This window comes from Lepisma saccharinum, chromosome 6, assembly GCF_977018435.1.
Source record: "Lepisma saccharinum chromosome 6, izLepSacc3.1, whole genome shotgun sequence".
NCBI classification, from domain to species: domain Eukaryota; kingdom Metazoa; phylum Arthropoda; class Insecta; order Zygentoma; family Lepismatidae; genus Lepisma; species Lepisma saccharinum.
The window spans coordinates 9,593,091-9,612,421 of NC_139234.1; the positions used below are offsets into that span (position 1 = coordinate 9,593,091).

Sequence of the window (19,331 nt, forward strand, 5' to 3'; positions counted from 1 at the left end):
TTTCACCTGTACTGCACATAGGGAGATACGGGTTGAATCATTTCACGAAAACCGACTGTTGGTTGTGTCCAGTGCTCGAAGTAAGGGAACGCGGAGAATGCCATCTCTCCAGTTGAGGAAATTTTCATAAAGCATCCCCTGATGTAGAATAATTTGCATATGCACCGCACCCTTCATCTAGGAATATCAACTTCGTGCAATAGATTCGACTCTCCGTGAGATTTTAGTTAACATTATTCATAAAAGATGGAAGCAGTGACCCCGTTAAAGCACTATACCTTGTGAGAAATCATATTGTACTTTTTCATGAATGTAACGTAATAGACTAATAATAAAAGAAAATTGTGTCGAATACAAAACTTAGGCAATCCGCAGCGAAAAGAGCTAAACAGTTTTAATTTCTGCTATATTGAAAAACAGGAGAGAAATTACAGTTAATGACAGTTTGAAAATTACGTGTGATTGAATCACAGTTGTGCTCAGGTCCGTATCGGCGGGGAGGGCGACAGGGGCGATCGCCCCTTCCAACTGCAAGGATTATTATTTCTAATATATTTGAAAAGACAGAATACAGAATATTTTTAAAGTTTTTGATTTAAGTCCACTTTATACTCTGAATAGGCTATTCGGAACTGGACCTAGAGTCTAAATTTGGATTCGAACCACTGTGCAATATGCCTCAAAACGGGATTGAACCCAAGACCCCTTGAGAGAATTTATTTTATATATATTTTTATTCACTATGCACCTCATAGTATTTGATCGTACAGTTTACCGAGGCAATGGGGGATTATGATAACGACATACAATAACAACAATCTATTGTAGCCTTGGACCCCTATTAAGATATAACAACCAATGCAAGTGAGATACTTAAGAAATATGTAGTGAGCCAGCGTTCGTGTCGTCAAGTATCTGAGCGACGCTCGCTGAGCAAGATTTCCGCTCGTTGAGCAGACAGACAGATCATTTACTTGACGCTGTTTGCTCATTGATCAAAATATCAGTGCCTTTGAATAATCTGTAATCAATGTGTCTGGGTCGAATGGACAAAATTTCGGTGTTAATTATGGAAATGGAATAGTTGATGTGAACAAAACTGTCGAAAATTTAATTTTAACACCCTTGCACAACCTTCGAAAACTACGGTGTATATTTAATATTTGGAATAAACGAAACATTTTTTTAATACCATTACAAGAACTGGATGGAATATTAGTTCACCGTCTGTTACTTGAACTTCATCTCTAATAACGCTATATCGCAAGCCGTTCGCCGTTCATCATAAATATTTCCTCATTGATCGCCAGGCACTCGCGGCTCGCCGCCCTGCCATCCTTACAGTTTTCCTCTTCTTCCCTTTGCCTCACTAGATCGAAACAGATAAACGCTATATTCTGTGGCGAGCAAGGTTCAAGTTCGCTCAGCGATCAACCGAGCAGCGCTCCCGGAGCAACGCCTATTTGGCCGTCAAAATGCTGAGCGATCACGTTGCTCGCTGAGCGCTCAGATACTTGACGCGCCCCAGATGTCCTCAGTTCGATTTGATGAATTGACCATTCATCCTCATCGTCGAAATTAACTTAGAGACAGAGAGAAGTGATGTAGCGAAAATAAACTTCAAAATTAAAGAAAGTATGGAAATTGCGCGTGTGTTGACCTGCAAACAGTGGTGTGGGTGATGTTTTTCGAACCCAGAGCCATAGAGTGCTTGTCGCGCTTCGGAAGGTTAGAGAGTAGAGTGGACGTTACATAAAGCTCGTACTTGACCTATTTCTTTATGTAACATCTAACCCTTGTGCCCAGAGACATAGAATTGTATCGTGATGTACACCCGCAAGTTGTCCGTCACTGTGTTTACTCCGTACAGCTGGCGGCGAATATAATAGTTGGCAAATTGTCCATCGGCAAGGAATAGAATTGTGCTGATGTTGTAGAAGCCCGCGTTATTGTTTCCGTTCTTGAAACATGCATTGCGGAAATCGGAGTGAACTAACGTGACCTGTACATCGCTGCCATGTGTGAACCGCGTTTGGTACCCTGCAGTTCGAAAAGCGTCTGGGCATACAAATCACAATGTGTGCTGTGGTTTCACGAAGCCCAATCATCAGTTGCAGTGCTGCGTTTGTTTGAAGCAGACTATGGTCTAAAGGCACACCTGATATTAAGAGCATTAAAAGTTCGAAGTATACAAAGCGTGATTTTTCGATTGGAAAAGGCTCCGGCGCACCGGGTTCAAGTTGTTCGTGAGTATCTGGATACCAATATTCCCCAACAGATGGCAGTGCTACAATCTTTGCGGTTCTCAATATTATCGTCAAAATAAAATTCTATGGCAAGTAATTTTGTGTCAAAAGTAAAACAGCTAATTACTGTTAATTGTACGAGCAATGAATTCTGCATTTGCTTCATTGAAGGCAGGAACAAGCTGTATTTACTGGAATTGTTGTGCTGCTTCCCAGAGGCATGTGTTTGGGAAATGTGCGTAAGTACAGGTGCTCCACCAGTTTTCACCAAGATCATACTTCACAGGATCATTTCTGTAGTATGATTGGTTTACGTTGATCCCGAAACACGGAATCGACTCAACCACGATGAAGAATCATAGCGTCTTTCTCTGAGCGTGAAGCGGATCAGAAGTGCCTTATGCCATCTCCTGGTCATTGATGATCGCACCCACCTCCATTTTTGGGTTTGGGAGGAGAAAGACGCAATCTGAGTGGTTCGTTTCAATTAATAAAAACTAAATTATATTTATTAAAATGCGCAACTGATCTGATAATTCTCCTCTCTCTCTCTCTTTTGATGTAGTAATATTAAAACGGCTGCATTCAGTCAACGATGTAAACAAGTAGTGGTTAAATCGCAGATCTTTCTAACTGAGATTTTCTGTCATTGATAGTTTTAGTGTAGGAAGAGTAAATTTGCCACCATTCTGTGATTGTTTCACCTGTACTGCACATAGGGAGATACGGGTTGAATCATTTCACGAAAACCAACTGTTGGTTGTGTCCAGTGCTCGAAGTAAGGGAACGCGGAGAATGCCATCTCTCCAGTTGAGGAAATTTTCATAAAGCATCCCCTGATGTAGAATAATTTGCATATGCACCGCACCCTTCATCTAGGAATATCAACTTCGTGCATTAGATTCGACTCTCCGTGAGATTTTAGTTAACATTATTCATAAAAGATGGAAGCAGTGACCCCGTTAAAGCACTATACCTTGTGAGAAATCATATTGTACTTTTTCATGAATGTAACGTAATAGACTAATAATAAAAGAAAATTGTGTCGAATACAAAACTTAGGCAATCCGCAGCGAAAAGAGCTAAACAGTTTTAATTTCTGCTATATTGAAAAACAGGAGAGAAATTACAGTTAATGACAGTTTGAAAATTACGTGTGATTGAATCACAGTTGTGCTCAGGTCCGTATCGGCGGGGAGGGCGACAGTGGCGATCGCCCCTTCCAACTGCAAGGATTATTATTTCTAATATTTTTGAAAAGACAGGATACAGAATATTTTTAAAGTTTTTGATTTAAGTCCACTTTATTCTCTGAATAGGTTATTCGGAACTGGACCTAGAGTCTAAATTTGGATTCGAACCACTGTGCAATATGCGTCAAAACGGGATTGAACCCAAGACCCCTTGAGAGAAATTATTTTATATATTTTTTTATTCAGTATGCACCTCATAGTATTTGATCGTACAGTTTACCGAGGCAATGGGGGATTATGATAACGACATACAATAACAACAATCTATTGTAGCCTTGGACCCCTATTAAGATATAACAACCAATGCAAGTGAGATACTTAAGAAATATGTAGTGAGCCAGCGTTCGTGTCGTCAAGTATCTGAGCGACGCTCGCTGAGCAAGATTTCCGCTCGTTGAGCAGACAGACAGATCATTTACTTGACGCTGTTTGCTCATTGATCAAAATATCAGTGCCTTTGAATAATCTGTAATCAATGTGTCTGGGTCGAATGGACAAAATTTCGGTGTTAATTATGGAAATGGAATAGTTGATGTGAACAAAACTGTCGAAAATTTAATTTTAACACCCTTGCACAACCTTCGAAAACTACGGTGTATATTTAATATTTGGAATAAACGAAAAATTTTTGTAATACCATTACAAGAACTGGATGGAATATTAGTTCACCGTCTGTTACTTGAACTTCATCTCTAATAACGCTATATCGCAAGCCGTTCGCCGTTCATCATAAATATTTCCTCATTGATCGCCAGGCACTCGCGGCTCGCCGCCCTGCCATCCTTACAGTTTTCCTCTTCTTCCCTTTGCCTCACTAGATCGAAACAGATAAACGCTATATTCTGTGGCGAGCAAGGTTCAAGTTCGCTCAGCGATCAACCGAGCAGCGCTCCCGGAGCAACGCCTATTTGGCCGTCAAAATGCTGAGCGATCACGTTGCTCGCTGAGCGCTCAGATACTTGACGCGCCCCAGATGTCCTCAGTTCGATTTGATGAATTGACCATTCATCCTCATCGTCGAAATTAACTTAGAGACAGAGAGAAGTGATGTAGCGAAAATAAACTTCAAAATTAAAGAAAGTATGGAAATTGCGCGTGTGTTGACCTGCAAACAGTGGTGTGGGTGATGTTTTTCGAACCCAGAGCCCTAGAGTGCTTGTCGCGCTTCGGAAGGTTAGAGAGTAGAGTGGACGTTACATAAAGCTCGTACTTGACCTATTTCTTTATGTAACATCTAACCCTTGTGCCCAGAGACATAGAATTGTATCGTGATGTACACCCGCAAGTTGTCCGTCACTGTGTTTACTCCGTACAGCTGGCGGCGAATATAGTAGTTGGCAAATTGTCCATCGGCAAGGAATAGAATTGTGCTGATGTTGTAGAAGCCCGCGTTATTGTTTCCGTTCTTGAAACATGCATTGCGGAAATCGGAGTGAACTAACGTGACCTGTACATCGCTGCCATGTGTGAACCGCGTTTGGTACCCTGCAGTTCGAAAAGCGTCTGGGCATACAAATCACAATGTGTGCTGTGGTTTCACGAAGCCCAATCATCAGTTGCAGTGCTGCGTTTGTTTGAAGCAGACTATGGTCTAAAGGCACACCTGATATTAAGAGCATTAAAAGTTCGAAGTATACAAAGCGTGATTTTTCGATTGGAAAAGGCTCCGGCGCACCGGGTTCAAGTTGTTCGTGAGTATCTGGATACCAATATTCCCCAACAGATGGCAGTGCTACAATCTTTGCGGTTCTCAATATTATCGTCAAAATAAAATTCTATGGCAAGTAATTTTGTGTCAAAAGTAAAACAGCTAATTACTGTTAATTGTACGAGCAATGAATTCTGCATTTGCTTCATTGAAGGCAGGAACAAGCTGTATTTACTGGAATTGTTGTGCTGCTTCCCAGAGGCATGTGTTTGGGAAATGTGCGTAAGTACAGGTGCTCCACCAGTTTTCACCAAGATCATACTTCACAGGATCATTTCTGTAGTATGATTGGTTTACGTTGATCCCGAAACACGGAATCAACTCAACCACGATGAAGAATCATAGCGTCTTTCTCTGAGCGTGAAGCGGATCAGAAGTGGCTTATGCCATCTCCTGGTCATTGATGATCGCACCCACCTCCATTTTTGGGTTTGGGAGGAGAAAGACGCAATCTGAGTGGTTCGTTTCAATTAATAAAAACTAAATTATATTTATTAAAATGCGCAACTGATCTGATAATTCTCCTCTCTCTCTCTTTTGATGTAGTAATATTAAAACGGCTGCATTCAGTCAACGATGTAAACAAGTAGTGGTTAAATCGCAGATCTTTCTAACTGAGATTTTCTGTCATTGATAGTTTTAGTGTAGGAAGAGTAAATTTGCCACCATTCTGTGATTGTTTCACCTGTACTGCACATAGGGAGATACGGGTTGAATCATTTCACGAAAACCAACTGTTGGTTGTGTCCAGTGCTCGAAGTAAGGGAACGCGGAGAATGCCATCTCTCCAGTTGAGGAAATTTTCATAAAGCATCCCCTGATGTAGAATAATTTGCATATGCACCGCACCCTTCATCTAGGAATATCAACTTCGTGCAATAGATTCGACTCTCCGTGAGATTTTAGTTAACATTATTCATAAAAGATGGAAGCAGTGACCCCGTTAAAGCACTATACCTTGTGAGAAATCATATTGTACTTTTTCATGAATGTAACGTAATAGACTAATAATAAAAGAAAATTGTGTCGAATACAAAACTTAGGCAATCTGCAGCGAAAAGAGCTAAACAGTTTTAATTTCTGCTATATTGAAAAACAGGAGAGAAATTACAGTTAATGACAGTTTGAAAATTACGTGTGATTGAATCACAGTTGTGCTCAGGTCCGTATCGGCGGGGAGGGCGACAGTGGCGATCGCCCCTTCCAACTGCAAGGATTATTATTTCTAATATTTTTGAAAAGACAGGATACAGAATATTTTTAAAGTTTTTGATTTAAGTCCACTTTATTCTCTGAATAGGTTATTCGGAACTGGACCTAGAGTCTAAATTTGGATTCGAACCACTGTGCAATATGCGTCAAAACGGGATTGAACCCAAGACCCCTTGAGAGAAATTATTTTATATATTTTTTTATTCAGTATGCACCTCATAGTATTTGATCGTACAGTTTACCGAGGCAATGGGGGATTATGATAACGACATACAATAACAACAATCTATTGTAGCCTTGGACCCCTATTAAGATATAACAACCAATGCAAGTGAGATACTTAAGAAATATGTAGTGAGCCAGCGTTCGTGTCGTCAAGTATCTGAGCGACGCTCGCTGAGCAAGATTTCCGCTCGTTGAGCAGACAGACAGATCATTTACTTGACGCTGTTTGCTCATTGATCAAAATATCAGTGCCTTTGAATAATCTGTAATCAATGTGTCTGGGTCGAATGGACAAAATTTCGGTGTTAATTATGGAAATGGAATAGTTGATGTGAACAAAACTGTCGAAAATTTAATTTTAACACCCTTGCACAACCTTCGAAAACTACGGTGTATATTTAATATTTGGAATAAACGAAAAATTTTTGTAATACCATTACAAGAACTGGATGGAATATTAGTTCACCGTCTGTTACTTGAACTTCATCTCTAATAACGCTATATCGCAAGCCGTTCGCCGTTCATCATAAATATTTCCTCATTGATCGCCAGGCACTCGCGGCTCGCCGCCCTGCCATCCTTACAGTTTTCCTCTTCTTCCCTTTGCCTCACTAGATCGAAACAGATAAACGCTATATTCTGTGGCGAGCAAGGTTCAAGTTCGCTCAGCGATCAACCGAGCAGCGCTCCCGGAGCAACGCCTATTTGGCCGTCAAAATGCTGAGCGATCACGTTGCTCGCTGAGCGCTCAGATACTTGACGCGCCCCAGATGTCCTCAGTTCGATTTGATGAATTGACCATTCATCCTCATCGTCGAAATTAACTTAGAGACAGAGAGAAGTGATGTAGCGAAAATAAACTTCAAAATTAAAGAAAGTATGGAAATTGCGCGTGTGTTGACCTGCAAACAGTGGTGTGGGTGATGTTTTTCGAACCCAGAGCCCTAGAGTGCTTGTCGCGCTTCGGAAGGTTAGAGAGTAGAGTGGACGTTACATAAAGCTCGTACTTGACCTATTTCTTTATGTAACATCTAACCCTTGTGCCCAGAGACATAGAATTGTATCGTGATGTACACCCGCAAGTTGTCCGTCACTGTGTTTACTCCGTACAGCTGGCGGCGAATATAGTAGTTGGCAAATTGTCCATCGGCAAGGAATAGAATTGTGCTGATGTTGTAGAAGCCCGCGTTATTGTTTCCGTTCTTGAAACATGCATTGCGGAAATCGGAGTGAACTAACGTGACCTGTACATCGCTGCCATGTGTGAACCGCGTTTGGTACCCTGCAGTTCGAAAAGCGTCTGGGCATACAAATCACAATGTGTGCTGTGGTTTCACGAAGCCCAATCATCAGTTGCAGTGCTGCGTTTGTTTCAAGCAGACTATGGTCTAAAGGCACACCTGATATTAAGAGCATTAAAAGTTCGAAGTATACAAAGCGTGATTTTTCGATTGGAAAAGGCTCCGGCGCACCGGGTTCAAGTTGTTCGTGAGTATCTGGATACCAATATTCCCCAACAGATGGCAGTGCTACAATCTTTGCGGTTCTCAATATTATCGTCAAAATAAAATTCTATGGCAAGTAATTTTGTGTCAAAAGTAAAACAGCTAATTACTGTTAATTGTACGAGCAATGAATTCTGCATTTGCTTCATTGAAGGCAGGAACAAGCTGTATTTACTGGAATTGTTGTGCTGCTTCCCAGAGGCATGTGTTTGGGAAATGTGCGTAAGTACAGGTGCTCCACCAGTTTTCACCAAGATCATACTTCACAGGATCATTTCTGTAGTATGATTGGTTTACGTTGATCCCGAAACACGGAATCAACTCAACCACGATGAAGAATCATAGCGTCTTTCTCTGAGCGTGAAGCGGATCAGAAGTGGCTTATGCCATCTCCTGGTCATTGATGATCGCACCCACCTCCATTTTTGGGTTTGGGAGGAGAAAGACGCAATCTGAGTGGTTCGTTTCAATTAATAAAAACTAAATTATATTTATTAAAATGCGCAACTGATCTGATAATTCTCCTCTCTCTCTCTTTTGATGTAGTAATATTAAAACGGCTGCATTCAGTCAACGATGTAAACAAGTAGTGGTTAAATCGCAGATCTTTCTAACTGAGATTTTCTGTCATTGATAGTTTTAGTGTAGGAAGAGTAAATTTGCCACCATTCTGTGATTGTTTCACCTGTACTGCACATAGGGAGATACGGGTTGAATCATTTCACGAAAACCAACTGTTGGTTGTGTCCAGTGCTCGAAGTAAGGGAACGCGGAGAATGCCATCTCTCCAGTTGAGGAAATTTTCATAAAGCATCCCCTGATGTAGAATAATTTGCATATGCACCGCACCCTTCATCTAGGAATATCAACTTCGTGCAATAGATTCGACTCTCCGTGAGATTTTAGTTAACATTATTCATAAAAGATGGAAGCAGTGACCCCGTTAAAGCACTATACCTTGTGAGAAATCATATTGTACTTTTTCATGAATGTAACGTAATAGACTAATAATAAAAGAAAATTGTGTCGAATACAAAACTTAGGCAATCTGCAGCGAAAAGAGCTAAACAGTTTTAATTTCTGCTATATTGAAAAACAGGAGAGAAATTACAGTTAATGACAGTTTGAAAATTACGTGTGATTGAATCACAGTTGTGCTCAGGTCCGTATCGGCGGGGAGGGCGACAGTGGCGATCGCCCCTTCCAACTGCAAGGATTATTATTTCTAATATTTTTGAAAAGACAGGATACAGAATATTTTTAAAGTTTTTGATTTAAGTCCACTTTATTCTCTGAATAGGTTATTCGGAACTGGACCTAGAGTCTAAATTTGGATTCGAACCACTGTGCAATATGCGTCAAAACGGGATTGAACCCAAGACCCCTTGAGAGAAATTATTTTATATATTTTTTTATTCAGTATGCACCTCATAGTATTTGATCGTACAGTTTACCGAGGCAATGGGGGATTATGATAACGACATACAATAACAACAATCTATTGTAGCCTTGGACCCCTATTAAGATATAACAACCAATGCAAGTGAGATACTTAAGAAATATGTAGTGAGCCAGCGTTCGTGTCGTCAAGTATCTGAGCGACGCTCGCTGAGCAAGATTTCCGCTCGTTGAGCAGACAGACAGATCATTTACTTGACGCTGTTTGCTCATTGATCAAAATATCAGTGCCTTTGAATAATCTGTAATCAATGTGTCTGGGTCGAATGGACAAAATTTCGGTGTTAATTATGGAAATGGAATAGTTGATGTGAACAAAACTGTCGAAAATTTAATTTTAACACCCTTGCACAACCTTCGAAAACTACGGTGTATATTTAATATTTGGAATAAACGAAACATTTTTTTAATACCATTACAAGAACTGGATGGAATATTAGTTCACCGTCTGTTACTTGAACTTCATCTCTAATAACGCTATATCGCAAGCCGTTCGCCGTTCATCATAAATATTTCCTCATTGATCGCCAGGCACTCGCGGCTCGCCGCCCTGCCATCCTTACAGTTTTCCTCTTCTTCCCTTTGCCTCACTAGATCGAAACAGATAAACGCTATATTCTGTGGCGAGCAAGGTTCAAGTTCGCTCAGCGATCAACCGAGCAGCGCTCCCGGAGCAACGCCTATTTGGCCGTCAAAATGCTGAGCGATCACGTTGCTCGCTGAGCGCTCAGATACTTGACGCGCCCCAGATGTCCTCAGTTCGATTTGATGAATTGACCATTCATCCTCATCGTCGAAATTAACTTAGAGACAGAGAGAAGTGATGTAGCGAAAATAAACTTCAAAATTAAAGAAAGTATGGAAATTGCGCGTGTGTTGACCTGCAAACAGTGGTGTGGGTGATGTTTTTCGAACCCAGAGCCCTAGAGTGCTTGTCGCGCTTCGGAAGGTTAGAGAGTAGAGTGGACGTTACATAAAGCTCGTACTTGACCTATTTCTTTATGTAACATCTAACCCTTGTGCCCAGAGACATAGAATTGTATCGTGATGTACACCCGCAAGTTGTCCGTCACTGTGTTTACTCCGTACAGCTGGCGGCGAATATAATAGTTGGCAAATTGTCCATCGGCAAGGAATAGAATTGTGCTGATGTTGTAGAAGCCCGCGTTATTGTTTCCGTTCTTGAAACATGCATTGCGGAAATCGGAGTGAACTAACCTGACCTGTACATCGCTGCCATGTGTGAACCGCGTTTGGTACCCTGCAGTTCGAAAAGCGTCTGGGCATACAAATCACAATGTGTGCTGTGGTTTCACGAAGCCCAATCATCAGTTGCAGTGCTGCGTTTGTTTGAAGCAGACTATGGTCTAAAGGCACACCTGATATTAAGAGCATTAAAAGTTCGAAGTATACAAAGCGTGATTTTTCGATTGGAAAAGGCTCCGGCGCACCGGGTTCAAGTTGTTCGTGAGTATCTGGATACCAATATTCCCCAACAGAGGGCAGTGCTACAATCTTTGCGGTTCTCAATATTATCGTCAAAATAAAATTCTATGGCAAGTAATTTTGTGTCAAAAGTTCAAACAGCTAATTACTGTTAATTGTACGAGCAATGAATTCTGCATTTGCTTCATTGAAGGCAGGAACAAGCTGTATTTACTGGAATTGTTGTGCTGCTTCCCAGAGGCATGTGTTTGGGAAATGTGCGTAAGTACAGGTGCTCCACCAGTTTTCACCAAGATCATACTTCACAGGATCATTTCTGTAGTATGATTGGTTTACGTTGATCCCGAAACACGGAATCGACTCAACCACGATGAAGAATCATAGCGTCTTTCTCTGAGCGTGAAGCGGATCAGAAGTGGCTTATGCCATCTCCTGGTCATTGATGATCGCACCCACCTCCATTTTTGAGTTTGGGAGGAGAAAGACGCAATCTGAGTGGTTCGTTTCAATTAATAAAAACTAAATTATATTTATTAAAATGCGCAACTGATCTGATAATTCTCCTCTCTCTCTCTTTTGATGTAGTAATATTAAAACGGCTGCATTCAGTCAACGATGTAAACAAGTAGTGGTTAAATCGCAGATCCTTCTAACTGAGATTTTCAGTCATTGATAGTTTTAGTGTAGGAAGAGTAAATTTGCCACCATTCTGTGATTGTTTCACCTGTACTGCACATAGGGAGATACGGGTTGAATCATTTCACGAAAACCAACTGTTGGTTGTGTCCAGTGCTCGAAGTAAGGGAACGCGGAGAATGCCATCTCTCCAGTTGAGGAAATTTTCATAAAGCATCCCCTGATGTAGAATAATTTGCATATGCACCGCACCCTTCATCTAGGAATATCAACTTCGTGCATTAGATTCGACTCTAGGTGAGATTTTAGTTAACATTATTCATAGAAGATGGAAGCAGTGACCCCGTTAAAGCACTATACCTTGTGAGAAATCATATTGTACTTTTTCATGAATGTAACGTAATAGACTAATAATAAAAGAAAATTGTGTCGAATACAAAACTTAGGCAATCCGCAGCGAAAAGAGCTAAACAGTTTTAATTTCTGCTATATTGAAAAACAGGAGAGAAATTACAGTTAATGACAGTTTGAAAATTACGTGTGATTGAATCACAGTTGTGCTCAGGTCTGTATCGGCGGGGAGGGCGACAGTGGCGATCGCCCCTTCCAACTGCAAGGATTATTATTTCTAATATTTTTGAAAAGACAGGATACAGAATATTTTTAAAGTTTTTGATTTAAGTCCACTTTATTCTCTGAATAGGCTATTCGGAACTGGACCTAGAGTCTAAATTTGGATTCGAACCACTGTGCAATATGCGTCAAAACGGGATTGAACCCAAGACCCCTTGAGAGAATTTATTTTATATATTTTTTTTATTCAGTATGCACCTCATAGTATTTGATCGTACAGTTTACCGAGGCAATGGGGGATTATGATAACGACATACAATAACAACAATCTATTGTAGCCTTGGACCCCTATTAAGATATAACAACCAATGCAAGTGAGATACTTAAGAAATATGTAGTGAGCCAGCGTTCGTGTCGTCAAGTATCTGAGCGACGCTCGCTGAGCAAGATTTCCGCTCGTTGAGCAGACAGACAGATCATTTACTTGACGCTGTTTGCTCATTGATCAAAATATCAGTGCCTTTGAATAATCTGTAATCAATGTGTCTGGGTCGAATGGACAAAATTTCGGTGTTAATTATGGAAATGGAATAGTTGATGTGAACAAAACTGTCGAAAATTTAATTTTAACACCCTTGCACAACCTTCGAAAACTACGGTGTATATTTAATATTTGGAATAAACGAAACATTTTTTTAATACCATTACAAGAACTGGATGGAATATTAGTTCACCGTCTGTTACTTGAACTTCATCTCTAATAACGCTATATCGCAAGCCGTTCGCCGTTCATCATAAATATTTCCTCATTGATCGCCAGGCACTCGCGGCTTGCCGCCCTGCCATCCTTACAGTTTTCCTCTTCTTCCCTTTGCCTCACTAGATCGAAACAGATAAACGCTATATTCTGTGGCGAGCAAGGTTCAAGTTCGCTCAGCGATCAACCGAGCAGCGCTCCCGGAGCAACGCCTATTTGGCCGTCAAAATGCTGAGCGATCACGTTGCTCGCTGAGCGCTCAGATACTTGACGCGCCCCAGATGTCCTCAGTTCGATTTGATGAATTGACCATTCATCCTCATCGTCGAAATTAACTTAGAGACAGAGAGAAGTGATGTAGCGAAAATAAACTTCAAAATTAAAGAAAGTATGGAAATTGCGCGTGTGTTGACCTGCAAACAGTGGTGTGGGTGATGTTTTTCGAACCCAGAGCCCTAGAGTGCTTGTCGCGCTTCGGAAGGTTAGAGAGTAGAGTGGACGTTACATAAAGCTCGTACTTGACCTATTTCTTTATGTAACATCTAACCCTTGTGCCCAGAGAGATAGAATTGTATCGTGATGTACACCCGCAAGTTGTCCGTCACTGTGTTTACTCCGTACAGCTGGCGGCGAATATAATAGTTGGCAAATTGTCCATCGGCAAGGAATAGAATTGTGCTGATGTTGTAGAAGCCCGCGTTATTGTTTCCGTTCTTGAAACATGCATTGCGGAAATCGGAGTGAACTAACGTGACCTGTACATCGCTGCCATGTGTGAACCGCGTTTGGTACCCTGCAGTTCGAAAAGCGTCTGGGCATACAAATCACAATGTGTGCTGTGGTTTCACGAAGCCCAATCATCAGTTGCAGTGCTGCGTTTGTTTCAGGCAGACTATGGTCTAAAGGCACACCTGATATTAAGAGCATTAAAAGTTCGAAGTATACAAAGCGTGATTTTTCGATTGGAAAAGGCTCCGGCGCACCGGGTTCAAGTTGTTCGTGAGTATCTGGATACCAATATTCCCCAACAGATGGCAGTGCTACAATCTTTGCGGGTCTCAATATTATCGTCAAAATAAAATTCTATGGCAAGTAATTTTGTGTCAAAAGTTCAAACAGCTAATTACTGTTAATTGTACGAGCAATGAATTCTGCATTTGCTTCATTGAAGGCAGGAACAAGCTGTATTTACTGGAATTGTTGTGCTGCTTCCCAGAGGCATGTGTTTGGGAAATGTGCGTAAGTACAGGTGCTCCACCAGTTTTCACCAAGATCATACTTCAGAGGATCATTTCTGTAGTATGATTGGTTTACGTTGATCCCGAAACACGGAATCGACTCAACCACGATGAAGAATCATAGCGTCTTTCTCTGAGCGTGAAGCGGATCAGAAGTGGCTTATGCCATCTCCTGGTCATTGATGATCGCACCCACCTCCATTTTTGGGTTTGGGAGGAGAAAGACGCAATCTGAGTGGTTCCTTTCAATTAATAAAAACTAAATTATATTTATTGAAATGCGCAACTGATCTGATAATTCTCCTCTCTCTCTCTTTTGATGTAGTAATATTAAAACGGCTGCATTCATTCAACGATGTAAACAATAGTGATGGGTTCAAGCCGTTCATTTGTGCGAGTCGACTCATGAGCGCTCGCTCACTGAGAAGAGTCGTTCAAAAGAGTAGCCAAGCTTCTTTTTCTCGAAACACATGCCTGAAGAGGGGGAAGGGGGTAGGTGGTGTTGAAGCAGATGATTGTATTTAAGTAAACGAACACAACGTACGTCCTTCAAGATTAATAAATTGTATTGCATTTTTGTGTATGTGTGTGTGCGTGTAGCCGACTAGATGGCCAAGATTCTGAAGTAATCGACATTTGATCTTGCCACAGAAGTTCCCGGGATCTAGTCCCGGTCTGGGCAAGGATATTCTTTACGAGTGTCCCTTCATCTATATCATCACGCATCATCCTCATCGTCGCGATTACTTAAAATTTGAAGAAAAGCGGCATAAAATAAGAAAAATACAAATACGATTCTGTATGTGTGTGGATATACATATATGTGTAAACAGTAAACACACACACACAAACAAAATTTATTGCGCATACTTGTTTTCATTACTCTGTCTCATGAGTGAGATTTTCTATATTTGTATCTTGTTTCAGTTTACATTTCATGCTGCGGATAATGCAAATTATGCAGTACGATAGCATACACAGAAATGCTATATAATTATATCAACCTTTTATTAGTAATAACGTGCATTTACATATTCTTCCTTTTTTGCATTCGATCACTGGTTTTAATATCGCAACAAAATGCACTCCAGATCTGCGCTGCGACACATGCTTGCATTTCCACGAGCATCGCTCGTTCACGACTCTTCAAACAGCACGAAGAGTCACAGCACAGTCCCACGACTCTTTCCCCATCATTCGTTCACGACTCGCGAGTCGGCACGAAGAGTCATTAAGCACCTTAGCGACTCTTCTCCTCCCTCATCGTTCACGACTCGCGAGTCGGCACGAAGAGTCATTAAGCACCTTAACGACTCGCTCGCCTTAGCGACTCTTCTCCTCACTCATCGTTCGCTCGCGAGCGAGCTCTCTTACACAAGGCGCGGCGGCGGCAGTCTCGCCAGCAGACTGGATCTACCGTTTAAAGTAGGATCCACCCGCTCGCTCTCCGCGGATGGCTAACAGCTGTCGCTCTTGAACATTATCCATGTTTTTGTTGTTCTACAGTCATTCAATATAAGTTTCTGCCAATATCATAATGTATGATCGAATTTCTATAAAGCGGGCCAAATTATACGTATGTATTTTTTTTTAATGTTGCTTTCTACTAGTAAAACACCTTAACACGTAGGCTCACCGCAGATGGCCAACAGCTGTTTATATCACTCGTGAACATGACCCATGTCCATCTTACGTAGTTGTTCCTAATTCTGCAGTCATTCAATAAAAGCTTTTTTGCAGTATCATGTACGATGAGATTTATGATTAAACTTCTATATTTATTCTTTAATGCTGTTTTCATTAGTAAAATATTTACACATTAATGTTAATGAAATATTTCACGTCATATGAAAACGATTTTGTCAGACAATGTTTAAAGTTCACTTTATGCTCGGGATTGAAGCTACATTTTAAACTGGGGGTCTAAATCACTGGGCAAGGTGCCTCCACAGAGGATCGAATCCGAGACAGGAAGCGATTTCCTTACCAGGATTTAACAAGGAATGAAAGGATGGCTGAATAACATAAATAAAACATACTCCATGGTGCATGTTCTTTGTTTCTTGGTTTCTATGTTGGCCAGCTTGAAATAATCTTGGAGTGACAGATAAGTGGTGTCGCCCTCCTCAAAGTAAGCCTATTGACACCGAAAGTTCCGGGTTCGAACCCCAGCCCAGAGATGAGTGGTAATCTGTATTTAACCTCTTGTCAATTACTCTAATCACCATCCATCCTCCGTCGTTGCCTTGTAACGATACCTGGTGGATCCCACTTTAAACTGTAGATCCAGTCCCGATTAGCTTATCTGTACGTAAAATTCATTCATCCTCGCTGTCAATACTAAGTAATTAGGTATAAAAGATGCATAAAATACAACAAAGCGTGTTAGGCAGTTAAAATATTAAAACTGAATTAATAAATTATAAAATATAATTACTGCATGCTAATTTATAAGAAATTACAGCATTTTAAAATTTGTTTGTTCCTTAATGGGAAAATAACTAGTAGCTTATTTCTTCTGTTCATTCTCATGTTAACAGATTTGTTTTCTTGGATAAATAAAATTGAACGTGTAAATTAAAAGGTTTACATGTGCACGAAGCGGAAGAGCAACTCGATCGAGTATCGTGGTGAGACAAGATGACTTGGCACATCGTTTCAACTCGTGAATGAGAATGCATATCTTGTTCGTGATTTGATTTCAAGTTAAAAACACCTGTCAGGTCTTGTTCGCTTATCGATTTCAAAGCATAAATCGGTATCGTTACTCCAATGAGACGAGATTCTCGGACAGTACATTTTACACAGAGTGTCTCTCATCATCTCACCAACTTTGGAAGGGTTGGCCCTGTTTTCATTGCGATTTTGTAATGCCCTGCTACTTGTGAAACTGATTCACTTCCAACAATTTCAGTCGCCTCTGTGGAGGAGTGGTTAGAACAGTGCGCTAAGAGGAATCTCGGAATTGAGTGTCACTTCATCAATTTCATTATATCATCACTGATTTTCATGTTCGCGATTAGCTAAAGTGGCAGAAGAGCAAAGCCTGGGCAAAAGTGGTATCCCGAGCCGCTATGTGTTTCCACCGAATATCGGCCTCAGGATTCCCTGCCCTCGTGCCGCGATGTGCTAACCACTCCGCCACGGGGGCCGGTCCTCCCCATCACATCTCTGTTTTATACTAAAGGCTATGATTGAATATGAATTTAAAATTTTGTGTGCGTCACTTAGGCTATTTTGCACACTTCACTTTATACGGGATCCAGCCCCTTACCAGAACTAAAATAACATAACTGTAATGTCCTGTAGTAACTAAAATATTAAAATAATCTGACCGGTTAAAAGCTGAGGCTGTAAAGGCACTCAGCACACATAAGGACAAAACACAGGACAACACACACACACACACATTCCTACGAAAATTATACTGGCCGTAGGTATAGACGCCAGAGCCTCGTTAGTCTGCAAAATGCAGTCCAGGGTGTACTGTGTGGAACTGAGGTTGACAATTGGGTGTACTACGTGGAAGGATCATCCCTTACATCCCTTAAACTATATTTCTCGAGACACTTGATGTGCTAACCACGCCGGCATACATTATAGAATACTTGAGTTAGTTTTGTCAATATTAATTTTATTGATTGCATTTTTGTTTTGCAATGATTTTGCGCACTGAATTTTCATATTTATCTTTGCTTTTCATTTGTGTTTTACTTTTATTTTGTATATAATGCTGTGTTTCTATTGGTGTAAATTTGTGATTCGTCTCTAATAACGTTATCATTTCAATATGATTTACATTTTAATCTTCTAATCTCACGTGTATAATATATAAGTATATGTATGTACACATGCATACAGAGAGAAAGAGAGGGAAATTGCATATGATCGTTAGAGGGGAAATCCCCACCGTTCCCCGCATAATTTCAAATTTGTTCCTTGTATTACACAAAATATATTAAATTAATGTTATAACAAATTGAATATCTATTATAGATCGGATTATAAGAAATTATGTATAACTGCGTGTGTGAGCGTGTGTTTGTTTGTTTCTCAGGTTCTTTATTAAAAAATCAGAAAAACAGAACATAATGTAGTATTCAAATATAAAAAGACCTTCATTTCACGAGTCCACTTATAATTAATTCATTATCATGTGGTTTGTTCTATTAGGTAATTCTTAACTGAATATAAAAAATTGTAAGTTATAATTTTTGTTTTAATACATGTTTGTTATGTATATAGAACTTGCTCAAGATAGGGAAAGATGGAAGGCCTGTGTTGCTGCAGCCATGAACCTTCGGGTTTAAGAAGGCTAGGGAGTTAGTTAGTTAGTTAGTTAGTTAGCATGTTTGTTATTTTCACTAAAGGTTTATCATTTGAACTTGTGCTTGCTGCTTGTATTACGTCATTTTTGGATTTGGAGTAACATAAAACAAAAGGTGTTTATTGTCTTTGATCTTGCTTTAGAAAATAATGATTGGTTGATTAATTTGGTTTATTTTACTTCGCCTTTCTGTCACTTTTTTTTGGGTAATCGCGAAGATCAGGATGAGTAATGAGGTGTACTAACCACTCCACCATGGAGGCCGGCGCTTTAGAAAATAATTAAAAGTAACAATCGCTTTCCACACGAAGTATGTTGTGTTGCAAATTATAAATTACTGCCTCCCTTTTCTGATTCACTTTAATAGCATAGTGGTTAACGCTGTCATGTATTAAAATGGTTTGCTTGGCAAAAATTGTTATAAGTCCACTTTTATGCTCCAATAGGCTAATCGGGTCTCCCCGATGGCGTAATTATAACGTCGCCGGTAATCAAGGGGTACCGTGTTCAATACAAAGTGGAGGTTCGGATCCCACTTTAAACTGTAGGTCCAGTCCCGACTATCCTATCTGCACATAAAGTGGACTTAAACAATAACAACTCAAAATAGGCTAATCGGAATATTGTAATCAAGAGGTCTGTGCCTAACACCTTCCCAAAATCTTTACAAGACTCCCCTAATATTTTTTACTAACATTTAATTTCTTGTAATTTTAGCGCTAATGGTTTGGCCGAACTTGAAACTAC

At 40.3% G+C, this 19,331-nt stretch overlaps 2 protein-coding genes and 5 non-coding genes across 8 annotated transcripts in view; 6 read left to right on the forward strand and 1 right to left on the reverse strand.

The window, feature by feature from the left end:
* The window catches only part of LOC145988549 (facilitated trehalose transporter Tret1-like), a 96,595-nt gene that overhangs the window by 48,924 nt on the left and 28,340 nt on the right, over window positions 1-19,331 (reverse strand). The window lies entirely within an intron of this gene.
* mip40 (Myb-interacting protein 40) overlaps window positions 1-19,331 on the forward strand; it is a 128,388-nt gene that overhangs the window by 33,275 nt on the left and 75,782 nt on the right. The gene's annotated exons all lie outside the window — the stretch shown is intronic.
* LOC145989502 (small nucleolar RNA U3) lies at window positions 2,516-2,724 on the forward strand. The gene has a single exon (XR_014441863.1). It is a non-coding gene; the product is annotated as a small nucleolar RNA U3 (small nucleolar RNA).
* On the forward strand, window positions 5,460-5,668 carry LOC145989518 (small nucleolar RNA U3). Its single transcript, XR_014441879.1, has one exon. It is a non-coding gene; the product is annotated as a small nucleolar RNA U3 (small nucleolar RNA).
* On the forward strand, window positions 8,402-8,610 carry LOC145989499 (small nucleolar RNA U3). Its single transcript, XR_014441860.1, has one exon. It is a non-coding gene; the product is annotated as a small nucleolar RNA U3 (small nucleolar RNA).
* On the forward strand, window positions 11,345-11,553 carry LOC145989500 (small nucleolar RNA U3). Its single transcript, XR_014441861.1, has one exon. It is a non-coding gene; the product is annotated as a small nucleolar RNA U3 (small nucleolar RNA).
* LOC145989504 (small nucleolar RNA U3) lies at window positions 14,289-14,497 on the forward strand. Its single transcript, XR_014441865.1, has one exon. It is a non-coding gene; the product is annotated as a small nucleolar RNA U3 (small nucleolar RNA).